Raw genomic sequence first — 26,385 nt, 5'->3', positions numbered from 1 at the left:
TTTTTTATTACCCCGAGCTGCCTCCAGACGTTGAGCCCCTCCTAAGGGGCGCGGCGGGGCAGAGGCAGGGGGACTGACGGCAGGAGAGCCTGCTCAGTTTGTACCCAGTGTAGGAGACCCCAGAAAGGCTGCCAGACTGCTCCAAACGTGGCTTGGCGCTCAGAACATTGCTGTACTTCTAATATGATCTATGCCTGGGCACTCACTGGGCATTACTTAAGTGTTGTCCTCCAGGAAATTCATGCTTATGCAACCTGGTTCCTGGGTGAAGAAAAGATGGTGTTACCACATTCAGCGATAGCTCTTCTGTTAGCTTGGTCATGCTCAGTGGAATTGGTCATATTTAGAATTTTATTTCATCAGCAGTGGAGACTTAAGAAACTTGTGGATTCTGCCATCAGCTATACAGTTAGGTGCTAATAACATTCTCTGGTCCTTGAGTTGCCTGTACCGACTACCATGTCCAAGATAATTCTTAAAGTTTCTTTGATGCAGTTTACTCAGCTTTCAAACTGACATCCAGGTTTATGAAGCTAGGCACCTGAAACTAAGCAAAACTAGGGGATAAATATGGAATGTGCACCTTTCTGTATTGTCAGTTTTCTCCAAATTTCTTTAGAGAGGGAAGGGTTGAATTATTTAACTGGTGAGTCATTTAAATCGTTGTCTGTTAAGTAAGCATTAAGGTACTGTGGAGTAAAATGTAAACATTAAAAGTTTTCAGATAGTCATAAGCTGGATAATTTAGCTGCTCAGAAATGTTTTTATTGTCTTTTTTTTTTTTAAGATTTATTTTGGCTGGCGCTGCAGCTCAATAGGCTAATCCTCCACCTGCAGCGCCAGCACGCTGGGTTCTAGTCCCAGTCGGGGCACCAGATTCTGTCCCGGTTGCTCCTCTTCCTGTCCAGCTCTCTGCTGTGGTCCGGGAGTGCAGTGGAGGATGGCCTAAGTCCTTGGGCCCTGTACCCACATGGGAGATCAGGAGAAGCACCTGGCTCCTGGCTTTGGATCAGCGCAGTGCGCCCGCCACAGCGCACCAGCCACAGCGGCCACTGTGGGGTGAACCAATGGCAAAGGAAGACTTTTCTCTCTGTCTCTCTCTCTCACTGTACACTGTGCCTGTCAAAAAAAAGATTTATTTTATTTATTTGAAAGACAGAGCTACAGAGAAAGGAAGAGACAGAGAGAGAGGTCTTCCATCTGCTGGTTCACCACCCAATTGGCTGCAATGGCCGTAGCTGCGCCAATGCAAAGCCAGGAGTCAGGAGCTTCCTCTGGGTCTCCCATGTGGGTGTAGGGACTCAAGGACTTGAACCATTTTTCTACTGCTTTCCCAGGCCATAGCAGAGAGCTGGATCGGAAGAGGAGCAGCCAGGACTAGAATTGGCACCCATATGGGATACCGGGCTTCAGGCCAGGGTGTTAACCTTTGTGCCACAGTGCCAGCCCCTGTCTTTTGCAATTTGAGGTTAGGGTCAGCCCTGTGACACCGCTTCATTTTTGATCCAGCTTCCTGATAATGCACCTGGGAAAGAGGTAGATGATGGTCCAAGTACATGGGCCACTGCCACCCAATTGGGAGACCTTGAGGGAGTTCCAGGCTCCTGGCTTCAGTTGAGCTCAGCCCTGGCTGTTTAAAATTATTTTGAGTTGCCTGGCACTGTGGCATGGAGGGTGAGGCTGCCACCTGCAGTACCTGCATCCTTTTTGTGTGCCTGTTCAAGTCCCGGCTGCTCCACTTCCAATTCAGCTCTCTGCTATGGCCTGGGAAAATAGTAGAAGATGGCCCAAGTCCGTGGGCCCCTATACCCACTTGGGAGACCCGGAAGAAGCTCCTGGCTTCAGATGGGCTCAGCTCTGACCATTGCGGCCATTTTGGAGAGTGAACCAGCAGATGGAAGATGTTTCTCTTTTTCTCTCTGCCTCTGCTTCTCTGTCGCTCTGCCTTTCGAGTAAATAAATCATTTAAAAAAATTTATTTTGAAAAACAGAGTGACAGAGAGGGAGAGAGAGATATCTTCCATATGCTGGTTCTCTCTCCAGATGGCCACAATGGCCAGGACTGGGCCAGGCTGAAGCCAGGAGCTTCATCCGGTCTCCCATGTGGGTGACTGACAGAAGCCCAAACACTTGGGCCATCTTCCACTGCTTTTCTCAGGCCATTAGCAGGGACTTGGATCAGAAATGGAACAGCTGAGACATGAACACGGGTGTCCATATGTGATGCTGGTGTCACAGACAATGGGTTTTACCTCCTATGCCACAACACCAGATGTGATAAATAAAAATATCTAAAAATAATTCAAAAAATAAACAGGCCGGTGCTGCAGCTCACTAGTCTAATTCTCTGCCTGTGGCGCTGGCACCCCGGGTTCTAGTCCTGGTCGGGGCGCCGGATTCTGTCCCAGTTGTTCCTCTTCTGGTCCAGCTCTCTGCTGTGGCCCGGGAGTGCAGTGGAGGATGGCCCAAATGCTTGGGTCCTGCACCCGCATGGGAGACCGGAAGGAAGCACCTGGCTCCTGTCTTCGGATCGGTGCAGCGTGCCAGCCGTAGTGGCCATTTGGGGGGGTGAACCAACGGAAAAAGGAAGACTTTTCTCTCTCTCTCTCTTTCTCTCTCTCTCTCTTTCTCTCTTTCTCTCTCACTATCTAACTCTGCCTGTCAAAAAAAAAAAAAAAGAAAAAGAAAAAGAAAAAATTAAGATAAACAAACAACTCGATGGGGCCAGCATTGTGGTACAGTGGGTTAAGCTGTCACTTGCAAGGCCAGCATCTCATGTCAGAGTGCCATCCCATATCAGAAGGCCAGACCAGGTCCTAATGAAGAATTAAAATTGCAGGCCTAAACCTCCTTCCCCAAAGTTGAAACCCCATGTGGCGGGGGTTGTATAGTTTTGGTTCCTTATCTTTACAGTTGCACCTGTGTGAGGATGAGGGGCCGAAGCTGTGTAACCCTTGCCTCATCCACTGTTCCCGCCAGATGTCCTTTGAACTCCCTGCACATGCTAATGAGTTTCCCGCGGTGTGGGCTGATTTGCTAATTAGTTTCCCGCAGTGTGAGATGAGTCGCTAAATGGAACCATAATGTGTGGAATGTCTCTGAAAACCCTATAAAAACCCTGACCCTTGACTTCTCGGGGCTGCTCTGTTCCTGCGTGTTCAGAGAGCCCCAGCATGCTGGATCAACAAACCCCTTGCTGATTGCATGAGAGTGTCTCTTGGAGTCGTTCCTTGGGCTGCGGATGCTTCTCGACCCTAACACTGACTGCTCTGTTCCCCATCCAGCTTCCTGCTAATGCACCAGGGAAAGCAGCAGATGATGACCCAAGGACTTGGGTCCCTGCCACCTATGTGTAAGACCTGGATGGAGTTCCTGTTTCATGGCTTTGGCCTGGCCCAGACCTGGCTGTTTCAGCCATTTGGGGTGGGAACCAGCAAATGGAAGATCTCTCTCTCTCTCTCTCTCTCTCTCTGTCTTTCAAATAAATAAATCTTTAAAAGAAAAAACAACCTCCACTGCAGGTGTTTGGTCTAGCAGTTAAGATGTTCATTAGGACACTGGTGTTCCAACTGAAGTTAAATGAATTCTAGTCCTGACTCTGCTCCCAATTCCAGTTTCTTGATAATGTACACCCCAGGAGGCAGCAGGTTATGGCTCAAGTGGCATGGTCCTTGCCATCCATGTGGGCGATCTGAACTACTTCCCAGCTCCCAGCTATTGCAGACATTTGGGAAGTGAACCAGCAGTGAGAGCACACACACTCCCTCTGGCTTTATGTGTCTCTGCTTCTCAAGTAAAAAAGTAAAATAATTTTTTAAACATTTATTTTTCATTTATTTTAAAGACAGAGTTACAGAGAGTGGTAGAGACAGAGAGAGAGGTCTTCCATCCACTAGCTCACTCCCCAAATGGCCACAACAGCCGAAGCTGAGCTGAGCTGATCTGAGCTAGGAATCAGGAGCCCCTTCTGGGTCTCCCACGTGGGCGCAGGAGCACAAGCACTTGGGCCATCTTTCACTGCCTTCCCAGGTGTATCATCAAGGAGCTGGATCAGAAATGGGGCAGTCGGGACTTGAAACCAGCGCCCATATGGGATGATAGCACTGCAGGCTGGGGCATCAACAAGATGAGCCACAGGATTGACCCCAGATAAATTTTTTTTTAATTAAGAAAACTCATTTCTTACTGTCTCGATTCCTCGCAACCACCATTATGTTTCAATGACTTTGATTACACTTGATACCTCATATAAGTGGAATGTATAGAATCCATCCTTTTTGTGATTGGGCTTATTTGACTTAACATAATATCTTCAAGGTTCATCTATCTTATAGTGTGTGTCAGAATTTCTCTTTAAGTCTTAATTATAGGGGCTGGTGCTGTGGTGTAGTAGTCTAAGCCTCTGCCTGAGGCACTGGCATCCCATATGGACACCAGTTCGTGTCCCAGCTGCTCCTCTTCTGATCCAGCTCTCTGCTATGGCCTGAGAAATCAATAAAAGATGGTCCAAGTGCTTGTGCCACTGTGCCTACATGGGAGATCCGGAAGAAGCTGCTGGCTTCTGGCTTCGGATCAGCCCAGCTCTGGCCTTTGAGTCCATTTGGGGAGTGAACCAGCAGATGGAAGACCTTTCTGTCTCTACCACTCTCTGACTGTAACTCTACCTCTCAAATAAAAAATAAATAAAATATTTAAAAACAAAATAAGAATGCACAAATCTGAAACTGGCATTTGGGATTTAAGAATTGTTGGTGATTATTACCAGTATAGGTCATATGTATGACTTTTTCCCCTTATTCAAATAGTTTGCAACCAGATTTTGAGATAACTTGTTTCACATAAAAATATTTATAGATTTTCTTTCTTTATATGCATAAAACACACATATAATACTTATTTACAGAAGAAAATATATAAAAATCGAACTGATAGTCTGTTGGAAAAAAAGTCTTGAGTAGTAATTTTCCCCTACATCACAAAATCCCCTTCCCCCTGCCCCATTTTTTTTCTTACTATTTTGGACACTTCTGTGTTCTTGGTTATTGCGTGTTAATCTTTAATTACGATTTTTTTTTGACAAGCAGAGTTAGACAGTGAGAGAGAGAGACAGAGAGAGAGAGTTATGAACAGTGAGAGAGGGAGAGAGAGAAAGGTTCACTCCCCTAATGGCCGCTATGGCCAGCACTGCAGCAATCCGAAGCCAGGAGCCAGGTGCTTCCTTCCAGTCTCCCATGCGGGTGCAGGGCCCAAGCAGTTGGGCCATCCTCCAGTGCACTCCCGGGCCACAGCAGAGAGCTGGACTGGAAGAGGAACAACCGGGACTAGTACCCGGCGCCCCAGCCGGGATTAGAACCCCGGGGTGCCAGAGCCACAGGTGGAGGATTAGCCAAGTGAGCCACAGCGCTGGCCTAATTACAATTATTTTTAAGATAGCAGTAATTTCTTCCCGTTTTAAAGATACAAAAGTGGCTACTATATTTTGAAAAAGAGACTACAAGAAGAAATCTTTTATGTAAGAATTAGGAAATAGGGTGGTTCTAGTAATGTTGCAGAGACAATTAAAGAATACATCTGTTCAACTTAGAAACTCAAATTCTAATGTACTGTGAGGAATGAATGGAAAGGGTTGAGAATTATGATAATGTTATTAGGTGGGCCTGGAATATGTGAATTCTTAGCCATTGTCTGAGACAGGAGTGTGGGGAGCAACTCAGACTAGACTGTTACTCGAATTAAGATTTATTCTATGCATCTGCTCTCCCACAATATGGCGCTGGGAGAGGAGAAAACAGCTTCTACACAGCTGCCTCCAGTTCAACCAATAAACAGCAGGACCTGCTCCTGATTGGAGGAGAGCAGCGTACTCGGCGTGTGGGTAGCAGAGTTGGGATTGGTGGAAGAGGACTATAAAGGAGGAGAGAGACAACATGCACCAGGAACATCTAAGAGGAACACCTGAGGAACATCTGAGCAGCCCCCGAGAGAGCCGGCTGGCGGTGTGCCGCTCCCCCGCGGAAGTGGGGAAAGTGGCAGGGGGAACCGCCCTTCCACGGAGGTGGAAGGGACGGTAGCCAACCCGGGAAGGGCCGAGCAGACAAAAGAACAACGCAGGGTCCTGTGTCGTTCCTCCACGAAGACGGGGAGCGACAAGGAGGAGTGACATTGGTCACAAAGGTGTTTTCCAGTGATGATGATCATCTGTCCCACTGTGGGCCTCAAGTGGGGAACTCAGTTCTTCCCTGTTTTTTTCCCTTCAAAATTAGAATTAGCATTTGTATAACTCATCTTTCAAGTGAAGATGATCATTTGTTTCCTGTTTGAAAGGGAGCAGGCTGCACATAAGCCTGAAGTTTTGTACTGACTTGACATATATTGAACAATACATGCTGTGAATTGTCAAATTTAGTTTTTCCAGATTTCATCTTTTCAGATTTGCTCATTCAGGTTACATGGACAACAGCTGGGTGAACTGTGTCAGAAATCACAGTGATACCAATATTGACAAATCTTTGAAGGCAAAAGTTTATGTAGGTTTATCTTTAAGTTTTAGTTCGGTAGCATCAGCCAGTATACTAGGAAAAGGACGCCGAATGAGCTCAGCAAAAGGGGTGTGGAATATGTAGATTAAGTGCAGTGGCTGCCAGTCTTTTGCACTCTAGGTTCATATTTCCTAAGATTTTTGGCATAACCACAAATAGAAATACTGATGTTTTATTACTGCAGTTTGAATTTTTTATTGAAAAATGAGAAACGTTGCTAGATTGCATGATAAAAATGACCTTAACTTTGAAGTGGTTTGAATATGAGGGTGAGATACCAAGCAATCCCCTTAGCTCATACTTACTTGGCAGGGGGAGATGTCCTCACGAAGGTGGTCTTCCCAGGGTGCGGCTCATCCATTGTGCTCCAATGTGCTGAGCCCTGTGATTTCCCCAAATGTGAGAAACCTGGCTGCATAACCTGTGCAAGTGGGGGACTGCGGTCGCGCTTTTCCCTGGCTTTTGTTGCTCAAAGGGAAAACTATTGTCTTAGGTTTTTGCGGTTTTTTTTTTTGTGGTTAATTTTCTCTGGATGCGTTTGTACAGTTCTATCTAGCTTCTTTGCTTTGGCTTAATCCTAAGCTTTGTTAGTATCATGTTTTTGAAGGACATGTGAAATGTCTTCCATCCCGATTCATGCTATAATGGCTGACCCAGAGCTTGGGCGATCTCAATCCTAGAGCTAGGAACTTCTGAATCTTTTATGTTGGGTGCGGGGTACCGAGCCCTTAGGCTATTTTCCACTGCTTTCTCCGACTGTTAACTGGATCGAAAGTAGAACGGCTGAAGTTCCGACCGGTAGCCTCAGATTCGTCGGGCACTTATGACGTCACCAAAAGGGGCTGAGCTATGTATATGAGCGCTATGTCTTCTGGTCTTGTCCACACTCTACATAGATTTCTTGGGTTTTTGAAAGCATTTCAGTATACAAAATGTTATTTTTTGGCTGTTAAAATTTCGGAGAAACCTTTATGTCACAAGTGATGGTCTGGAACTTTGTAAATGCAGTGACCCTATCTGCAGAGTGTATGGAATCTGAGTGTAATATGTCAAGCAGTCCTTAACACTCATATTTACTTGGCAGAGAGAGGTACCGTGATGACGAATGTTGTTTACCATATCTGGCTTTCCCTGTGCCTCAGTGCTTTCACCTCTCCATCATTCCTTTATTATATATGGCATAATTTTAGTTCGTTTCCAGTTGAAAGTTTTCTTATTTTTCTCATTTGAAAATAGGATGATAAGCAAGTTTATCATAACCCATTAAAGAAACTAGGGGTGTAGTAGATTATGTGGAGAATTGTTAGAAATGGCTAGTAGACATGTAAATATTAGGAAATAGAATCATTTACTTGTAAAATGATTTCAAAAATTCATTTTCCAAGTAGTTTTGCTATTTCAAAGAAATATATTGGTTTAAGGTATTGATCGTATTTCCTGTGAACTTTGCTTATGAATGTTTTAAAGGTTTTTTTTTTAAATTTTTTATGGTGAGTGCTTTAGGATTTTTTGCATAAATTGACATATTATTTTGGTTTAGGATCTTTAAGATGGAGAGCACACCTTCACTGACACCCTTTCAAAGATTAGGACAGATACAAAATGGGGGAGGGAGGAATGTTATTACCTACAGGTTTAGGAGGTACATACTATGCTTGAAGGTCACACAAGAGGTTCATCACTGGGAGAAAGGATCTGAAAGACAAACATAGATCCAAGTCTTTGTTGTGGTCCAAGGCATTACTCAAGGAGATTCCCCATGGAGCATTCTTTTTGGTGGGTTTAAAGTAAGTAGGCATGAGCTTCAGGAAGTCCTCCTGTGACAGAAGTGACCAGTACAGCTCATTTGTGAAGTCCATGCAGGGTGCTGGCAGTGAAATAGTCTGTATAATGTCTCTGTCTCTGCCTCTCTGTAACTCTGCTTTTCAAATAAATATTTAAAAAAATAAAAGAAAAGAGACACCCCAAAATGAAGGTCTCAAAATTAAAGTTTGGTCCAACCTTCTGCCGTACTGTGTCACTGCGGCTGATTCTTCCCCAAGGCAAGCAATGGAAACTAGAATCCCTCTTCCCCAAAGTGGGTTAGAGAAACCAGAGCCTCTTTTCTGCAAAGCCAGCCATAAAACCCAAAAGTATTGCTCTTAACTTTTCCCCACTTCGCTGTGTAAGGGTTGCCCAAAGGGTGCCAGCACTGTGGCCTAGAGGGTTAAGCTGCCTCTGCAATGCTGGCATCCCATCTGGGTGCCAGTTTGAGTCCTGGCTGCTCCACTTCTGGTCCAGCTCCCTTCTAATGAGCCCCTGCACCTGCGTGGGAGACCCAGATGAAGCTCCTGGCTTCAGCCTGTTGCTGCCATTTCCAGGGGCGGGGGGGAGGAAAGACGAACCGGCATATGGAAGATATCTATCTCCTTCCCTCCTCCTCCCTCTAATTCTTTCAAATAAAAAAAAAGTTGGCCATAAAGAAACTATGTTTGATTGATTGTCTTAAGACCCCCATTGTATTCCAGGAAGGGTCCTGTCCCCTACCCTGAAGGAAGAGAGGGGAAGAATCTGGACAGGCCTTGCTGTTTCCCCACTCACTCTATTATTATCATCATATCCTTTTTATCCAATCATATTTCTGTTCAGCTGTCCAAGCTTCACTGAACCTAAGCATATAAATGGATAGTTTACCTTGGGTCTTTAAAGCCTCTCCCATCACATAAAACCATGATCAAATACATTTGTTAAGGCTTTTCTACTGTTATTCTGTCCATTCACAGTTTATCTCGGCTGATTCAAATATTGAACCTTCAGAGGGAAAGTTTGAACTTCCCTACAAAATGTACATCATCTTTCCTCCCTTGACTATGTATTGTGTCCCTTTACAAAATGTTAATGAGAGTTTCTTGTTTCTTTGTTTTTTTTTAACGTCAGAGTTTTGGAGAGAAGGAGAGACAGACTGATCTTCCCTCCACTGTTTCACTCCCCAGATGGCCACAAAGACCAGGGCTGGGCCCGGCTGATACCAGCAGCTTTTTCCAGGTCTCCCACATGGTTAGCAGGGACCCAACCACTTGGACCATCTACTGCTGCTTTCCCCAGGCCATTAGCAGGGAGCTGGATTGGAAGTGGAACAGCCAGGACACGAACTGTCATCCCCGTCTGGCATTGCAGCTTTACCCTGTGTGCCACAACGCAGGTCCTGAGAGCTCCTTGTTAAAAAGAATTTCAAGGTGTTGGTAGCAGAGTATTAAACCAAGTAAGGAGGGGCTGGTGCTGTGGTGCAGCGGGTTAACACCCTGGCCTGAAGCACCGGCATTCCATTTGGGCACCGGTTTGAGACCCAGCTGCTCTACTCCCAATCCAGCTCTTTGTTATGGCCTGGGAAAGCAGTAGAAGATGGCCCAAGTCCTTGAGACCGGAATTAGCTCCTGGTTCCTGGCTTCGGGTCAGCACAGCTCTGTTGCAGCCAACTAGGGAGTGATCCAGTGGATGGAAGACCTCACTCTCTCTTTCTCTTGGTCTCTCCTCTCTCTGTGTAACTCTTTCAAATAAGTAAATAATTGTTTTTTAAATGAACCAAGTAAGGAGTCCCAAGTGCAGGACCCTGAGCTAGTACACAACTCACTTGCCCATGGAGCCAGCCAGATCTGACCTTGACTCTCCTCTCTATCCCCTCAAAAACATTTAGAGTTCTGTAGATCTCCACTCTTAGGCCCTGGTAAATCTATGATAGCTCTTTGTTTTATTTTTCCTCTAAATTGGTACTATAGGCACATTAATTTTTCCATCCCGGGACCAGTGCTGTGGTATAGCAGGTAAAGCCCCGGCCTGCAGTGCTAGCATCCAATATGGGCAATGATTCGAGTCCTGGCTGCTCCACTTCTGATCCAGCTCTCTGCTATGGCCTGGGAAAGCAGTAGAGGATGGCCCAAGTCCTTGGGCCCCTGCATCAGCGTGGGAGACCTGCACCAGCTTGGGAGACCTGGCTCCTGGCTTCGGATCAGCACAGCTCTGGCCATTGCAGCCACCTGGGGAATGAACCAGTGGATGGAAGACCTCTCTCTCTCTCTCTCTCTCTCTCTCTCTCTCTCTCTCTCTCTCTTTCTGCTTCTCCTTCTTTCTCTGTGTGACTTTGACTTTCAAATAAATAAATAAATAAATAAATCTTTAAAAAAGTATTTTCAATCCCTCTTGCTGATCAGGTGTGTAGTATCTAGGTAGAACACATTCCTCTTGGATTACAGTGCCCATTTTTACAGGGCCAAGTCCTGTCCCCCTTTTATTTCATTCCTTAACATTTACTTTAATTACATGTATATAGAGTTCTTGATAAATAACACATAGAAACGTGCCCTTAACCTCCAACCCAGTTCCCAGGTACCCTTTTATTCCCTTCATACCTTTTTTGTTCTTTCATAAATAATATTACATTTTTCTTCACACTCTTTGAGACCTGTCTTAAATGTCATCGCTTCAAGGGAGCCTGCCCTAGTTTCCTCTGGAGAAGTTCTCTCTCTCTCTCTCTCTCTCTCTCTCTCTCTCTCTCTTTTATTTGACAGATAGACAGTGAGGGAGAGAGACAGAGAGAAAGGTCTTCCTTCTGTTGGTTCACCCCCCAAATGGCCACCACGGCTGGAGCTATGCTGATCTAAAGCCAGGAGCCAGGTGTTTTCTCCTGGTCTCCCACGTGGGTGCAGGTGCCCAAGTACTTGGGCCATCCTCCACTGCCTTCCCAGGCCACAGCAGAGACTGTGGCTGGAAGAAGAGCAACCAGGACTAGAACCCAGCACCCATATGGGATGCTGGCACCATAGGCAGAGGATTAACCAAGTAAGCCACAGTGCCAGCCCATCTCTTGTTCTTTTTATAGCAGCCAGGGTTAGGAAAGATCCATTGCATAAGAAACTGTGCTATCCTTGGCAGGGGTTTCTTGCCTCAAAGAATGATTGATCACAGGATGGTGCAATGAATAGGAATTCTACTTGAGATAAGAGATAAAGAGGAACACTAGGGCAAGATTCACATTTCCTGTCTGCCTGCCTGCCTTTCTTTTTAGATTTACTTAAAAAGCAGAGTTAGAGAGAGAAAGAGAGAGAGAGAGAGTCTTCCGTCTACTAGTTCACTCCCCAGTGGCCACAATGATAAGAGCTAGGCTGATCTGAAGCCAGGGGCCCAGAGCTTCTTCCAGGTCTCCCACAGGGGTACAGGAGGCCAAGAACTTGGGCCATCTTCAGCTTCTTTCCCAGGCACTTTAGCAGAGAACTGAATCGGAAGTGGAGTAGCCGAGACTCAGAAAGGATGCCAGCACTGCAGGTGGCTCCGGGTTTCTTATTTTCATTTGCCTTATCTTTTCTACTTCCCTGGGTTCTGGGTTCTTCAGAAAGAGAGATTAATCCTTACACATTTTACCACTCTTAAGGCCCTAACAATAGGAATACAGCAAACTCTTGTCGAATGAATGGATGAAATGGATTGTGAACATTTAGTTATTTTTTCAAAGATTTTATTTATTTATTTATTTGACAGGTAGAATTACAGAGAGAGAGAGAGGGAGAGAGAGAGAGAGAAAGGTCTTCCTTCTGTTGGTTCACCAACCCAAATGGCCGCTATGGCTGGCGCTGCGCCGATCCAAAGCCAGGAGCCAGGTGCTTCCTCCTGGTCTCCCATGCGGGTGCAGGGCCCAAGCACTTGGGCCATCCTCCACTGCCCTCCTCGGCCACAGCAGAGAGCTGGACTGGAAGAGGAGCAACCGAGACTAGAACCCAGCGCCCATATGAGATACCAGCGCCACAGGCGGAGGATTAGCCAAGTGAGCCACGGCGCCAGGCCCGACTGTGAGCATTTAAAAAATGTGTTCATCAAGTGGAATAAGGCTGGATATACTATTAAATTTAAAGGTACTCTTTCTGTGCCTGTTGTAAAGATGGAGATAACAGTTGTACCTACCTCATAGAATGATTATGAAGATTAATGTGTTTACGTTATGTAAAATACTTAGAACAGTGTCTGACATATAATAAGTGCCATGTACGTGTTCCCAGCTACTACTACCATTATTATGCTTAGTACTATTAAATATAATTACATATAACTTTATTACTATTACATATATTCACACTCAAAAAATAAGCATCTGATTACTACGTTTATGAAAGAAAATGTCAACAATAGTGTGCTAGTAGGCTGCAAGGTGAAAAGAAACAGCAAGAATTATCACGCTAGGGCTAGCCTTGTACTGCTGGCAACCCCTTTGGGGTGTGCCAGTTTGAGTCCCTGCTTCTTGATGCTTCCCATAAAGCTCCCTGCTAAGACACCTTGGAAGGCAGAGGAGGATGGCCAGGTACTTGGGTTCCTGCTACATGTGTGATAGACATGGATGGCTTTCCTGGCTCGTAGCTTCAGCCTGGCCTAGACCCAGCTGTTGCAGGCATTTGGGGGAATGAAACAACAGATAGAAGATCTCTCTTTCTGTCACTCTGCCTTTCAAGTAAATAAATAAATCTTTACAAAGAAAAAAGTATCACATGCCATTACACTGTTTACAAGCTTCGTCTTCAGGGAAAGAGGAAGGACTGATTGTGAATGCAGAAAGTGAGTCCCAGGGCTGACGTCATCTGTGGAGGCGGGGGATATGTAGATGAAGAATTGCAGTGCAGACTGGGAAAGGGTGCTTCTTCCATGCTTGTATGTCTCAGAGTGTAATTTGGGGAATTTTCAAAGGCTGCTGATTTTTCATAGGTTTCAGAGTGCTTTGATTAATTTCACATCATTATATGCGGCTTTTAGCCGAACATTTATGTGGAGACCATATGTAAACAGTGCTGTGTACAGCAGGCTATGACAGACCTCAGGACTGAGCAACTCATACTTACTTGGCAGGGGAGATACCATGATAACGAAGGTGGTTTTCCCAGGGTGAGGCTCATCCATTGCACTCGGGATATGCTGACCCCTGCAATTTCCCCAAATGTGGGAAACCTTACTGCAAAATTTGTGGTAGTGGGGGACTGTGTTTGCACTCTCCCCTGTTTTCTTTGGTCTGAAGAAAAGTTTTCAGTACTGTAAAGGTTAGTTATTGTGAGGGAAGTTGTGCCTTTGAATGAAGCTCTTACAGCAGCTAACTGCTCTTGTGAAGGGGTGTTTTTTAGACATAAGGGCCATTTTATGTAATTTGGTTGAGAAGTTTATAGGTATTGTGCTGGTTTGGTGTAGAGCATTGTCTGCTGAGGTCTCTTTTTTTTTTTTTTTGCCTTGTGACTGAGGTGATTTTCCTCAGCATGGGCATCCATCTGGATCATATTGCTATTTTGAGAAAAGAGCAATTAGGTTTCTTGTGCTGGTTCTCTAGGTTGATTTGAATTCTGAAACAGCCAGGGTATGCTATTCTCTTGAACAGTGATTTTTCTCTAAATCCAACCAATTGCATTGTAGTTTTGGGTCACTATTTCTTCGTCCTTTCTACTTAAGCATTTAACAGGGGCTGTGCCTTGTCTATTGCATTAAAGCCTCTGGCATTCCATATGCCAGTTCGAATCCTGGCTGCTACACTTCTGCTCCAGCTCCCTGCTTATGGCCTGCCCAGCACCAGCCATTGTGTCCATTTGGGGAGTGAACCAGTGGATGGGAGATGTTTTTCTCTGTAACTCTACCTCTCAAAAAAAAAATTAAGATTTATTTATTTATTTCAAAGAGTTACAAAGAGAGAGGAGAGGCAGAGAAAGAGAGAAAGAGAGAGGTCTTCCATCCTCTGGTTTACTACCCAGTTGGCTGCAACGGCCAGAGCTGTGCTGATCCAAAGTCAGGAAGCAGGAGCTTATTCCAAGTCTTCCACTCAGGTGCAGGGGCACAAGGACTTGGGCCATCTTCTACTGCTTTCCCAGACCATAGCAAAGAGCTGGATCGGAAGAAGAGCAACTGGGACTAGAACCGACATCCATAGGGGATACCAGCGCTTCAGACCAGGGCTTTAACCTGCTGCACTACAGCACTGACCTCCAGCTTTGGTTCTAATTCCAGCTTCCTGCTGTTACAGAACACTCCCAAGATGGGTTGGAGGAATTGCCACATACTGTTGCTTTCTATTTTGGTCCATTCAGTACTAAAGAGAATCATTTACAATCCATTATCTGTTCTGCAAATGCAGTGGACTTTGTCCCAGGTCATTGTATGTTTCTCCAGGCCCACTGAATTTCTCTAAAAATCATTCACTGTCTCCCTAAAAATTGTTCTCATTGGCTCTTCTTTCCCTACCTTATGAAAAAGCATTGTAAGCTCCCGATTTGTTTGGGTAGTGGGTAACTGCACTGTAATCACCACTAAACACATAATAGATCTATGTATCTTCTCCTGTGTAATCTGTTTGTCGTCATTGCATTCCACGGGAAGCTTTTCCTTTCATTCCTGTATTTATTAGCATGCAGAGACATGAGATAACAAAGTATGAGGCTCAAAGAAAGGGCTCAGAAGATTGAAGCTCAAATAGCATTTTGAGCTACAGAAATAGGAGCTTGAGGTTTCCGGGGTGGGTAGGTGGTAAAGCATGTCATAGAAGTGTGAGGGACTACTGAACAAAGGTGGTCCTATGCAGATAATGTCTCCCAGGTAACATTCACCTGAAGGTCACCTGCAATACTCTTTGTCAGGGCCAAATGCCAGATCCCCAATCTCTTGTGAAAAGATCTTTCCTAGACAAATAGATAGAAAAGCCTTCGTTGCACCCACTGTTTACTAACATATATAGATGTGAGTTTACTTTTACAAAAGGACTACTTTTTTAGTGTCATTCTTGTGTCTGCAGTGCCTCAGAATAGCCACCTGGAAATAAACTCAAGTATACTTTAGGATTTCCTCTTCTGATCTCCCTCAATATGCAAGCGTTTGGCATGACTGTACAAAATACATCCCCACAGATTTTCAAGACTTCCCTTTGGGAGTAATGCCACTGTCATTGAGAAATGTTTAAATGTGGAGAAGTTTTGAAACACCTGGGTAGAAGAAATTAAAAACATGTGTAAAGAGAAGCAGGTAAAGCTGGCGCCTGCGGTGCCGGCATCCCATATGGCACTGGTTTTAGTCCTGGCTGCTCCTCTTCCGATCCAGCTCTCTGCTAAGGCCTGGGAAAGCAGTAGAAGATGGCCCAAGTGCTTGGGGCCCTGCACCCACGTGGGAGACTCAGAAGAAACTCCTAGCTCCTGCCTTTGGATCAGCGCAGCTCCGGCCATTGCGGCCAATTGGGGAGTGAACCAGTGGATGGAAGACCTCTCTCTCTACCTCTGCCTCTCTGTAACTCTGCCTTCAAATAAGTAAATAAATCAAAGAAGGAAGGAAGGAAGGAAGGAAGGAAGGAAGGAAGGAAGGAAGGAAGGAGAAGGGGAAGGGGAAGGGGAAGGGGAAGGGGAAGGGAAAGAAAAAGAAAGAAAAAGAAAGAAAGAAAGAAAGAGAAAGAAAGAAAGAAAGAAAGAAAGAAAGAAAGAAAGAAAGAAAGAAAGAAAGAAAGAAAGAAAGAAAGAAAGAAAAAGAGAGGCAGAGTGATAGTGGTGGGGAAATACAGAGATCTCCATCTGTTGGTTTACTCCCCAAATGGCCATCACTTCACGGTCAGTGCTGGGCCAGCTAGGAATTCCATTCAGGTCTCCCATGTGAGTGGCTGGGGCCATCTTTCACAGCCCTTTCAGGCACATTAGTACTGGCCCCAAATAAATCTTTCTTTAAAAATATATAAAAAGCCTAACCGGGGCCCAGCATTGTGGTATAGTGGGTAAAGCTTCTGCCTGGGACACCAGGATCCCCCATGAGTGCCGATTCCAGTCTGGCTGCTCCACTTCCAATCCTGCTCCCTGCTAATGGGCTCGAGAAAGCAGTGGAAGATGGCCCAACTACTTGGACCCCTGCACCCATTTGGGAGTTCCAGATGAAGCTCCTGGCTTCTGCCTGGCCTGCCCTTGCCATTGCAGCCATTTGGGGGAATGAACCAACGGATGCATGATCTATCACCTTCTCTCTCTCTGTGTCTTTCCAATAAGTAAATATATCTTTATTATAAAAAGTAAAAAGCAACCAATCATTACTCACCTGAAAACTCTTCTGTGTCTCCCTTTTGCCATAAAGTCTGAGTTTTCACTTAACTGCTGAGCCAGCCTAAGCTCTAGATGCACTTGACTCCTAATGTAGTTCTAGCTTGCTCCATTGGCTTTTTCCATTGCAGACATTCATTCACTGCACAATCTCTCTCTCCCAAGCTTTGGGCCTGCTGCACTCCAAAACTGAAGCTCTCCCTTCCTTTTTCCTCACACCTTTCAGGTTGACATTCTCTTAATTGACAAAGAAAAGATGTTTATGTTTATTGTATATAGCATATTGTTTAGAAATATGAATACATTATGGAACAACTAAATTGAACTAATTAACATATGTGTTACCTGGCATACTTATCACTTGTTTGTGGTGAAAACACTTAAAATCACTGTCAGGGTGGGCATTTGGCCTAGCAGATAAGCTTTTAAGCTAGGGGTGCCAGCATCCCATATTAGACTACCTGGGTTTGAGTCCCAGGTTCAGCTTCTGAGTTCAGCCTCCTGCTAATGTACATCCTGGTAGGGAGCAAGTGATGGCTTGGGTACTATGTCCCTCCCACCCACTCATGTGGGAGACCTCGATTGAGCTTCCAGCTCCCAACTTCTGACCTGGCCTGGACCCAGCTGTCATGGGCATTCAGCAGGTGAACCAGAGAATATGAGCTCTATCTAAAAAAGATTGACCAGGGGTCAGCATTGTGATACAGTGGGTTAAACTGCTGTCTACAACACTGGCATACCACATTGGAGCAATAGTTCAAGTCCCAGCTGCTCTGCTTCCAATTCAGTTGCCTGCTGATGCTCCTGGGAAAACAGCAGAGGATGGCCCATGTACTTAGGCCCACCACTGCTGCAGCCATTTGGGGAGTGAACTGGCAGATCAAAGATCTCTGTCTCTCCCTCTCTCTCTGTCACTCTGTCTTTCAAATAAATACATCTTAAAGACAGATTAGCAAAAAAAAAATACTCTCAGGAATTTTCAAGATAACAATAGATAGTTATTAAGTATAGTCACAATATTGAACTGTATAGGTCTCTTGAACTTACTCCTCCTTAACAGTCAGCATTTTGGGGCCGGCGCCGTGGCTCACTAGGCTAATCCTCCGCCTTGCGGCGCCGGCACACCGGGTTCTAGTCCCGGTTGCCCTTCTTCCAGGCCAGCTCTCTGCTGTGGCCAGGGAGTGCAGTGGAGGATGGCCCAAGTCCTTGGGCCCTGCACCCCATGGGAGACCAGGAAAAGCACCTGGCTCCTGGCTCCTGCCATCGGATCAGCGCGGTGCGCTGGCCGCAGAGCGCCGGCCACGGCAGCCATTGGAGGGTGAACCAACAGCAAAGGAAGACCTTTCTCTCTGTCTCTCTCACTGTCCACTCTGCCTGTCAAAAAATTAAAAAAAAAAAAAGTCAGCATTTTACTAAATGCCAAAGGAGGACAAAAGGAAACAAAGAAAATAGAGTAAATTTATAAATACAGGCTCTGCTTGAAGGGACACACCTAGAAACTGAACAAGTAAATAAATTGCATCTGATGTGACTAGGCCAATGCACTCAAATGCAGGATGCTTTCTCCTAGACATTTCTGTTTTTCTCTGTGAGCAGGGCTCTTCATTCTTTTCTGAGTAATGAATGAAGGTCTCCATCCAGTAGTTTATCTTTTTGGAGTTTGTCCAAACTTGGAGAGCCTCTCCTTAAAATCTTTATCCCTGGCCAGCGCCGTGGCTCACTAGGCTGATCCTCTGCCTGCGGTGCTGGTACTCCAGGTTCTAGTCCCTGTCAGAGCACTGGATTCTGTCCCAGTTGCTCCTCTTCCAGTCCAGCTCTCTGCTGTGGCCTGGGAAGGCAGTGGAGGATGGCCCAAGTGCCTGGGCCTTGCACCCACATGGGAGACCAGGAGAAGCACCTGGCTCCTGGCTTCAGATCAGCGCGGCGCGCCGATTGTAGCAGCCATTTGGGTTGGTGAACCAACAGAAGGAAGACCTTTCTCTCTGTCTCTCTCTCACTAACTCTGCCTGTCCAAAAAAAAAAAAAAAAAAAAACACCTTTATCCCTTTGTCTCTAAGTTCCTTCCCTCCCTCCTTCCCATCCTTCCTTGTTTAGCAGTTATTTTTATTTGAAAGGCAGAGAGACAGAGAATGACAGAGATCCATTGTTCATCTGCTGGTTCTCCTCCCAAATACCTGCCAACAGACAGGGCTGGGCCAGGCCAAAACTAGGAGCCTGGATTTCCAGCTGGGAACACAACTCCTGAGCTATCACTACCTCCCAGGGTGCACATCATCAGGAAGCTGGAATTGGGAGTGGAGCTGGGACTCGAGGGTGGCTTTGTCCAGGCCCATTCCTGGTCGTTGTGTGCATCTGGGGATTGAACCAAAAGATGAGAGCTGTCAAGGGGGGGGGAGAAGGCAAAGGGTTTTTAAAGTCTGGCAAGCAATTAAGTTTTGTCATGCTTCAGGGTTCTTTATTTGTGAAACAAATAAAAAAAAGATTCTAACTCCCACCTGAGTTACAAAGATAACATGTAAAGTGGGGTGCATAGTAAGCACTCAGTAGTGGATGGTGGCTGTTAGTATTGGTTTGTTTTCAGGTTTTCATTGGGTTGCCAGATTCACAAGTTATAATTATGTGTTACAGTTTAGGCTGTTGCTTTGCTACTTTATTTGGTTTAATTATCACAAGTACTTCTCCAAGGTCAGTGATGCGTATTTTCCAAACAGGTTCAGTGGCTAGAACCTTGTCTAGAGTTGTCCAGTGTGAACACTGAGTTGCAGTCCAGATCTTGGGTTCCAGAACCCCTACTCTGCAGTACATACACCCAGCTAGCACGCCCTGTTCCTCGCTTGCAACAGAGATGGTCTGCTTGGAGCGTCAGTGTACTGGGAAGGCATGAAGTTGCCTTGGGAATAAAATCCTATCCATGCCCGTTTGCTAAAGTTGAGCTCTCAGCTGTCTACCTGAAGGTCTTTGGCTACGCGAAAAGCTGGGGGAAGGCTGCCTTTTTGTCAGAAAAATAACCCGGTTTCACGTTCCTCAGCGCGGGCAGGAGGAGCAGCTAAACGGGATAAAGGGCGCGGTCCGCCGAGAGGAAGCCGCTGGCGTGCGCCCAGCGGGGCTGGGCCTGCGTATGACGTGACTCCAGGAGGTGGAGTATGTAGATTAAAGACTCCGAGCGATTTTGGAAGCGCGTTCCCTGAAGACATAGTCATATCATCTTTATCACAAGTACTAAGCTATAGTGTGAAAATCTCTTTTCTTTTGGTTGGTAATTCGCAGGTAAAGCCCCAGAGTCGTTTCAGGAACGACCCGAACTGTACAGTGTGTATGCATCACTGGGCCCATGCTGGGGGCACCTGCAACTCATACTTACCTGGCAGGGGGATATGCCACAATCACGAAGGTAGCTTTTCCAGGATGAGGCTTATGCATTGCACTCCCGATGCGCTGATTTCTCCAATTTCCCCAAATGTGGGAAACTCAGCTGTGTGGCTTCTGGTAGTGGGGGACTGCGTTTGCATTTTCTCCTTGTGTTGGTGTTTGAATAGTAGATTTCAGTATCCTTTGTTTGTCACGACTTTTGTTTGTTATTATTGGTTCTTGGCTCTCTGTGTGGACGTGGTCTGGGTATTGCATGGGGGTGCAGGAGTCCAAGTATCTTCTGCTATTTTCCTAGAGCTGGATGAGAAAGGGAGCAGATGGGACTCCAACTGCCATCCATTTGGCCAGTGCTGTAGGCTGTGTTTTTAACCTACTGCGGCATAGCACAGGCCTCTAGGCAATTGATAATGCACAGGAATTATTTTTCATAGTTTTGAAAGCTGAAAAGTCCAAGGTAAGGGGCGTGGTGTGGGGTGAGGGGGTGAGGGGGTGAGGGGGTGAGGGCCTTTCTCTCTCTTTTTTTAAAACTTTTATTTAATAAATTTCCAGAGTACAGCTTTTGGATTACAGTGGCTTTCCCCCACCATAACTTCCCTCCCACCCACCCACCCTTTTTTTTAAGATTTATTTTTATTTATTTGAGAGTTACAGAGAGAGAGGAGGCAGAGACAGAGGTCTTCCATCTGTTGGTTCACTCCCCAATTTGTCGCATTGCCCAGATCTGTGCAGATCCAAAGCCAGGAGCCAGGAGCTTCTTCCAGGTCTCCCACGTGAGTGCATGGGCCCAAGGACTTGGGCCATCTTCTATTGCTATCCCAGGCCATAGCAGAGAGCTGGATAGGAATTGGAGCAGCTGGGACTCGAACCGGTGCTCATATGGGATGCTGGCGCTGCAGGCCAGGGCATTAACCCACTGCACCACAGCGCTGCCCCGAGGGCCTTTTTTCTGCATCACTGCAGGATGAGAGGCAGCAGGAGTGGGAGGTGGAGAAGTACAGGGACAGTGGGAGGTGCAAAATGGGCCCTGAACTGATCCATTTATAGGGAACCTATTCCTATGAATGAATTAAAAAAAAAAAAAAAAAACTTGTTCCCTCAACAATAACAGCATTCATTCCATTCATGAGGAGGGAGTAAACATAACCTAAGTAGCTCTTAAAGGTCCCAACTTCCAGTAGCTTCACATTGGTGATCAAGTTTCCAATACATGAACTTTGGGGGACACATTCAAATCATAGCAGTAGGTACAACACTTGATTTTGTATGAATGATAGTCAAGTATAGTTTCAAAGTGTACAAAGTAAAATGTCTGTGCATGGTTATTGTGTACAGTAATAGCTAGCAACTACAGAGAACTCCTGGTGTGCCAGGTACTATTCTAAGGACACTACACATATTAGCTCACTTGAAACGCTCAACAACCATCTGGTTATTTTAAGCTGCATTTTACAGATGAAGACGTGGAAGTGTATCAGTGTTGGATAATTTCTCTAAGGTAACAGGGAAGTAACAGAGCCAGAACTTCAGAGTCTGAAGTATGAACTTAACCACTACTTAATACTGTCCTCTCTCTCTCTCTCTCTCTCTCTATATATATATATATATATGTGTGTATATATATATATATATATACACTTGAGCCATCATCTGCTGCCTCCCAGGGTACGTATTAGCAGGAAGTGGAATAGCCAGGACTCAAACCAGGTGCTGTGATATGGGATGCTGGCATCCCAAACAGCAACTCAACTGCTGTGCCACGTATCTACCCCCAATCTTAAATATATAATGACTGCATATTTGTGTTCTAACATTTCAAAGTCAATAGTTTCCAAAATTTAAAAAATAATTAAAAATTAAACAATTAGATAAAATGGGAGAAAGCAGATAAACAAAAATAAAAATTATCTTAATGACACAATGTTAAATTCTTCTTTTTTTTTTTTTTAGAATTTATCCATTTATTTGAAAGGCAGTTACAGGCTGGTGCCACAGCTCAATAAGCTAATCCTCCACCTGCAGCACTGGCACACCCGGTTCTAGTTCTGGTCAGGGCGCCGGATTCTGTCCCGGTTGCCCCTCTTCCAGGCCAGCTCTCTGCTGTGGTCCGGGAGTGCAGTGGAGGATGGCCCAAGTCCTTGGGCCCTGCACCCCATGGGAGACCAGGAGAAGCACCTGGCTCCTGGCTTCGTATCAGTGTGATGCACCAGCCCCAGCGCACCGGCTGCGGCAGCCATTGGAAGGTGAACCAACGGCAAAAGGAAGACCTTTCTCTCTGTCTCTCTCTCTCACTGTCCACTCTGCCTGTCAAAAAATAAAAAAAAAATTAAAAAAAAAGGCAGTTACAGAGAGGCAGAGACAGAGATAGAGAGAGAAATGCTGATGAATAGTCAGTTCTTCAGTCTCATCAATCTCATAGAATTTCATTAATTTTTACATAATCTTCTTCATTACAGTTGGCCCTTTGTATCCATGAGTCCCACATCCATGAATTAAACCAACCAAAGATAAAAAATATCCTCAAGAAATAAATAGCATCTGCACAAAATGTGTACAGACTTTTTTCTTGTCATTTTTCCTGAACAATACAATATAACAACTATTTATATAGCATGTATATATTAGCTATTATAAATAGTCCAGAGATAATTTAAAGTATAGGATAGAATGAATCTGGGCTATATGCAAACACTCTACCATTTTTATAAAAAGGACTTGAGCATTGAGGGATTACTGGGGTTAGGGGGAGGAATCCTGGACCCAGATCTCCATTGATACCCAGAGACAACTGTATTTATCAAAGTGGGCAAGTTTCTACATGTGAAAGAATCTAAGTTTCTTCATTGCATTTCTAGCTCAGTTAGAATAGGCCTGTTGTTCTCTTTTGAAACAGGATGTCACGGACTGTTCATCTTCCAGTACCCTGTCCTGTTCAGCTTAGTACCTTAAGAAATGACTCCCTAGAGCTCAGCTTCTTGAGTATGTTAAACAAGGGAATTATGTGAAAGTTAAGAAAATTCTTAAGAAAGGTAAGTACTGTGCTGAGATGACAGAAGCAACTTGATCCACATTTCTAATTGTGTTTGGAAGAAAATCAGGGACATCATAAAGCTATGAGTGAGTTTTTGGGGAAAAAATCTAAACATTAAATTTAGACATGAAATGTTCTCTGCTACTGCAGTCATACTGCTCATTAGAAGTCTTAAAGCCTTGTTAGGAGGCTGGTTTTCTTTCTTTCTGTTTTTTTTTTTTTTAAGATTTATTTATTTGAAAGGCAGAGTTACAGAGAAGGAGGGAGAGACAAAGAGAGAGATGGATCTTCTATCTGCTCATTCACCCCCCAAATGGCTGCTATGGCTGGAGCTACGCCGATCTGAAGCCAGGAGCCAAGTGCTTCTTCCTGGTCTCCGACACGAGTTCAGGGCCCAAGCACTTGGGCCATCCTCCACTGCCTTCCCAGGCCACAGCAGAGAGCTGGAATGGAAGAGGAGCAACTGGGACTAGAACCCAGCACCTATATGGGATTCCAGTACCACAGGTGGAAGATTAGCTAAGTGAGCCACAGCACTGGCCCGGTAGGTTTGTTTTCATCCATGAAGACCTTTTCTGTGCTATGGCCAAGGCTGGAGACTTAAGTAGCACCTCAGTAGGAGTCCTTCTTCTTCCTGTCTGGAGAAGCAGAAAACAAGATCACGTAATCACCCAAAGGAAAATAAAACCACAGCCATGATAGGTGCTGCAAAGGAGAGGTCTACATGTGTGGGGATCAGAGGTTCCAAGATCTAAAGAAATAAAAATAGTTAATAATGGAAAGAAGATATGGAAGAACATTTCACATTTTTAGAGATTTTTGATGGGAGAGAAAGAACAGATGTGAGCTGAAATGGACGCAGGGAGATGCAGAGAGGAAGCCATGACCTGCAGGAAGGACTTTGTTAAGAGACACTCACAGGTTTGATCTTGATCCTGACAGTAGGGACATGCTGCTCAAGTATTTAGTGGAGTAGGGTTAAGTTGGTAATGTCAAGAACTGAGGCTTTACCCTCTTTGCAAGCTAACAGTTATCTGTTATAGTTTTGTGGGTGCTGGAAGAAGATAATATACCCCTGGGTTAGAGAGAAAGGACACATTTTCACTCCTGCAATAACAATAAAGTATTGTCATTTTTACATCTGAATCCCAGTTCCTACAGAGCAATGAGAAAGGCCAAGTAATGCCTGCCTACTCTGTGTTGCCTGATGGGCCAAGAGCTTAAGAAACTCAAGCTTAAGGAACTTGAGTCTTGTAGAATGGACTGTAAATCTTCCTGATCTTTATCCCAGAGGAAAGACATATTCTTTCTTTATATATTTGAGAGACAAAGAGCTTCCATCTGCTTGTTCTCTCCCCAAATGCCTGAAACTGCTGGGGCTTGGACAGTTGAAGCCAGGAGCCTTGAACTCAATATGGATCTCCCATATGAGTGGCAGAGAACCAGGTACTTGAGTCATCACCTGCTGCCTCCCAGGGTGTACATTAGCAGGAAGGAGCTGGTACTCAAACCTAGGCACTCATATACAACATTTGGGTGTGCCAAGGGCTATTTTTTATTTATTTTTAGAAGACTTATTTCAGGGCTGGTACTGTGGCATAGGGGGTAAAGCCTCTGCATGCAGTGCCAGCATCCCATATGGGTGCCAGTTCAAGTCCCAGCTGCTCCACTTCAATAAAGCTCTTTGCTATGACCTGGAAAGCAGTAGAAGATGGCCCAAGTCCTTAGACCCCTGCCACCCACATGAGTGACCTGGAAGAGGCTCCTGGCTCCTGGCTTCAGACTAGCACAGCTCCAGCCATTATGGCCATGTGAGGAGTGGATCAGTGGATGGAAGACCTCTCTTTCTCTCTCTACCTCTGCCTCTGCCTCTATGTAACTCTCTCTGCCTTTCAAACTAAAAAAAATGACTTGTGTCTTGGGACCAGAACTTTGGCATAGAAAGATATGTCTGCCTGCAGTACCAGCATCCCACATGGGCACCAGTTTGAATCCCAGCTGCTCTACTTCCAATCTAGCTCCCCGCCAGTGGCCTGGGAAAACAGTGGAGGATGGCCCAAGTGCTTGGGCCCCTGTACCCACATGGGAGACCTGGAAGAAGCTCCCAGCTCCTAGCTTCAGATCATCCCAGCTCCAGCTGTTTCTGTCACTTGGGGAGTGAACCAGCAGATGGACGACATCTCTCCCTCTCTCTGTAATTCTGCCTCTCAAGTAAATATATGTCTTAAGGTTGATGTATATAACATATACATATATATGTAAATAATATCTAAGTATTAAGACATATATTTATTTGAGAGGCAGAGTTACAGAGAGGGGGAGAGAGAGATCTTCCATGTGTTGATTCACTCCCCAAATGGCTGCAACGTCCTGGGCTGAGGCAGGTTGAAACCAGGAGCCTGGAGCTTCATCCAGGTCTCCCATGTGGGTGGCAGGGGCCCACACACTTGAGCAATCTTCCATTGCTTTCCCAGGCACATTAACAGAGAACTGAATTGGGAGTGGAGCAGCTGAGACTTGAATCAGAATTTATAATGGATGCTGGTGTCACAGACAGTGGCTTAACCTGTTGTGCCAATGAGCAGGCAAGCATCATCATAACTGCTATGCCAAACACTCACCCCAAGGAGACATATTCTTTATTACACAGAATAGAAAACAAGCCTACCCTTTGCTGTGGAGGGAGATAGCCATATTTGGCTTCCAAGTCTGTTCAACATACAAAGTCTCCACAAGATCCTTCAGAACAAAGGATGATGTGCAGAAATGCAAGAACCATGGAAAAATCATCCCTTAAGAGTGACATGATTGGAATAAAACCTGAAAGGAAGCCTGGCTGCTGCTTGGAGAGTAGATTGGAGGGAACAACTGTGTGTATGGGCTGTCACGTGCAGCTGAGAGATGACCGGTTGGCCAGAAAGGGGTGATAAGAGCTAGAGGAAGATGGGTGAATTTGGCAGTATTTGAGGGGTGAATCAATGGTATGTATGACTGGTTGGTGTGAGCAAAGTTGTCCGGTTCACCTTGTTGTGCTTGTGTACATGGATCCTTGAGGGAGGGACCTGGAAGAAACCTAGTTTTAGGGAGTTGGCAAGAGTTAATTCTGTTTAGACAAGTTGAATTTGAGATGCTTTTGAGACAAGATGTCAATCAACTAGTTGCCAGGCAAGCAGATTGAAATCCTGGTCTGGCACTATCTCTTTACCTAGGCAGAAACCACTGAAGTTTTCTGTTCCTCCCTTGTCTTCATGCCTGTAAAACAGGGATGATAATAATAAATAATGCCTTTACTTCCTGTTAGTTGTGATGAAGGGGCTGTAACAAGTGGGTGGAAAATGGAATTAGAGTAAAATATTCTTTTTCCATGAACTTTTTGAAGGCCTCTTGTTTT

General features: G+C 45.2%; 1 long non-coding RNA gene and 3 other non-coding genes across 6 annotated transcripts in view; all 4 read left to right on the top strand.

Annotated features, from left to right (window-relative positions):
* The window catches only part of LOC127488997 (uncharacterized), a 39,170-nt gene that overhangs the window by 1,093 nt on the left and 11,692 nt on the right, over positions 1–26,385 (top strand). The window contains exon 2 of one of the 3 annotated variants that reach the window (XR_011385758.1): positions 22,857–22,992. The exons of the other annotated variants lie outside the window; for them this stretch is intronic. This is a non-coding gene — a long non-coding RNA (uncharacterized lncRNA). The remainder of the gene's footprint in view (positions 1–22,856; positions 22,993–26,385) is intronic. 3 annotated transcript variants of the gene reach the window in all.
* On the top strand, positions 6,837–6,997 carry LOC127489002 (U1 spliceosomal RNA). The gene has a single exon (XR_007916905.2). It is a non-coding gene; the product is annotated as a U1 spliceosomal RNA (small nuclear RNA).
* On the top strand, positions 13,389–13,552 carry LOC127486347 (U1 spliceosomal RNA). Its single transcript, XR_007913077.2, has one exon. It is a non-coding gene; the product is annotated as a U1 spliceosomal RNA (small nuclear RNA).
* On the top strand, positions 19,951–20,115 carry LOC127489001 (U1 spliceosomal RNA). The gene has a single exon (XR_007916904.2). It is a non-coding gene; the product is annotated as a U1 spliceosomal RNA (small nuclear RNA).

Source organism: Oryctolagus cuniculus (genome assembly GCF_964237555.1).
Source record: "Oryctolagus cuniculus chromosome 17 unlocalized genomic scaffold, mOryCun1.1 SUPER_17_unloc_1, whole genome shotgun sequence".
Lineage (NCBI taxonomy): Eukaryota > Metazoa > Chordata > Mammalia > Lagomorpha > Leporidae > Oryctolagus > Oryctolagus cuniculus.
Note: the sequence above shows the minus strand (reverse complement) of the source record. Positions and strands in the feature narration are given on the sequence as shown.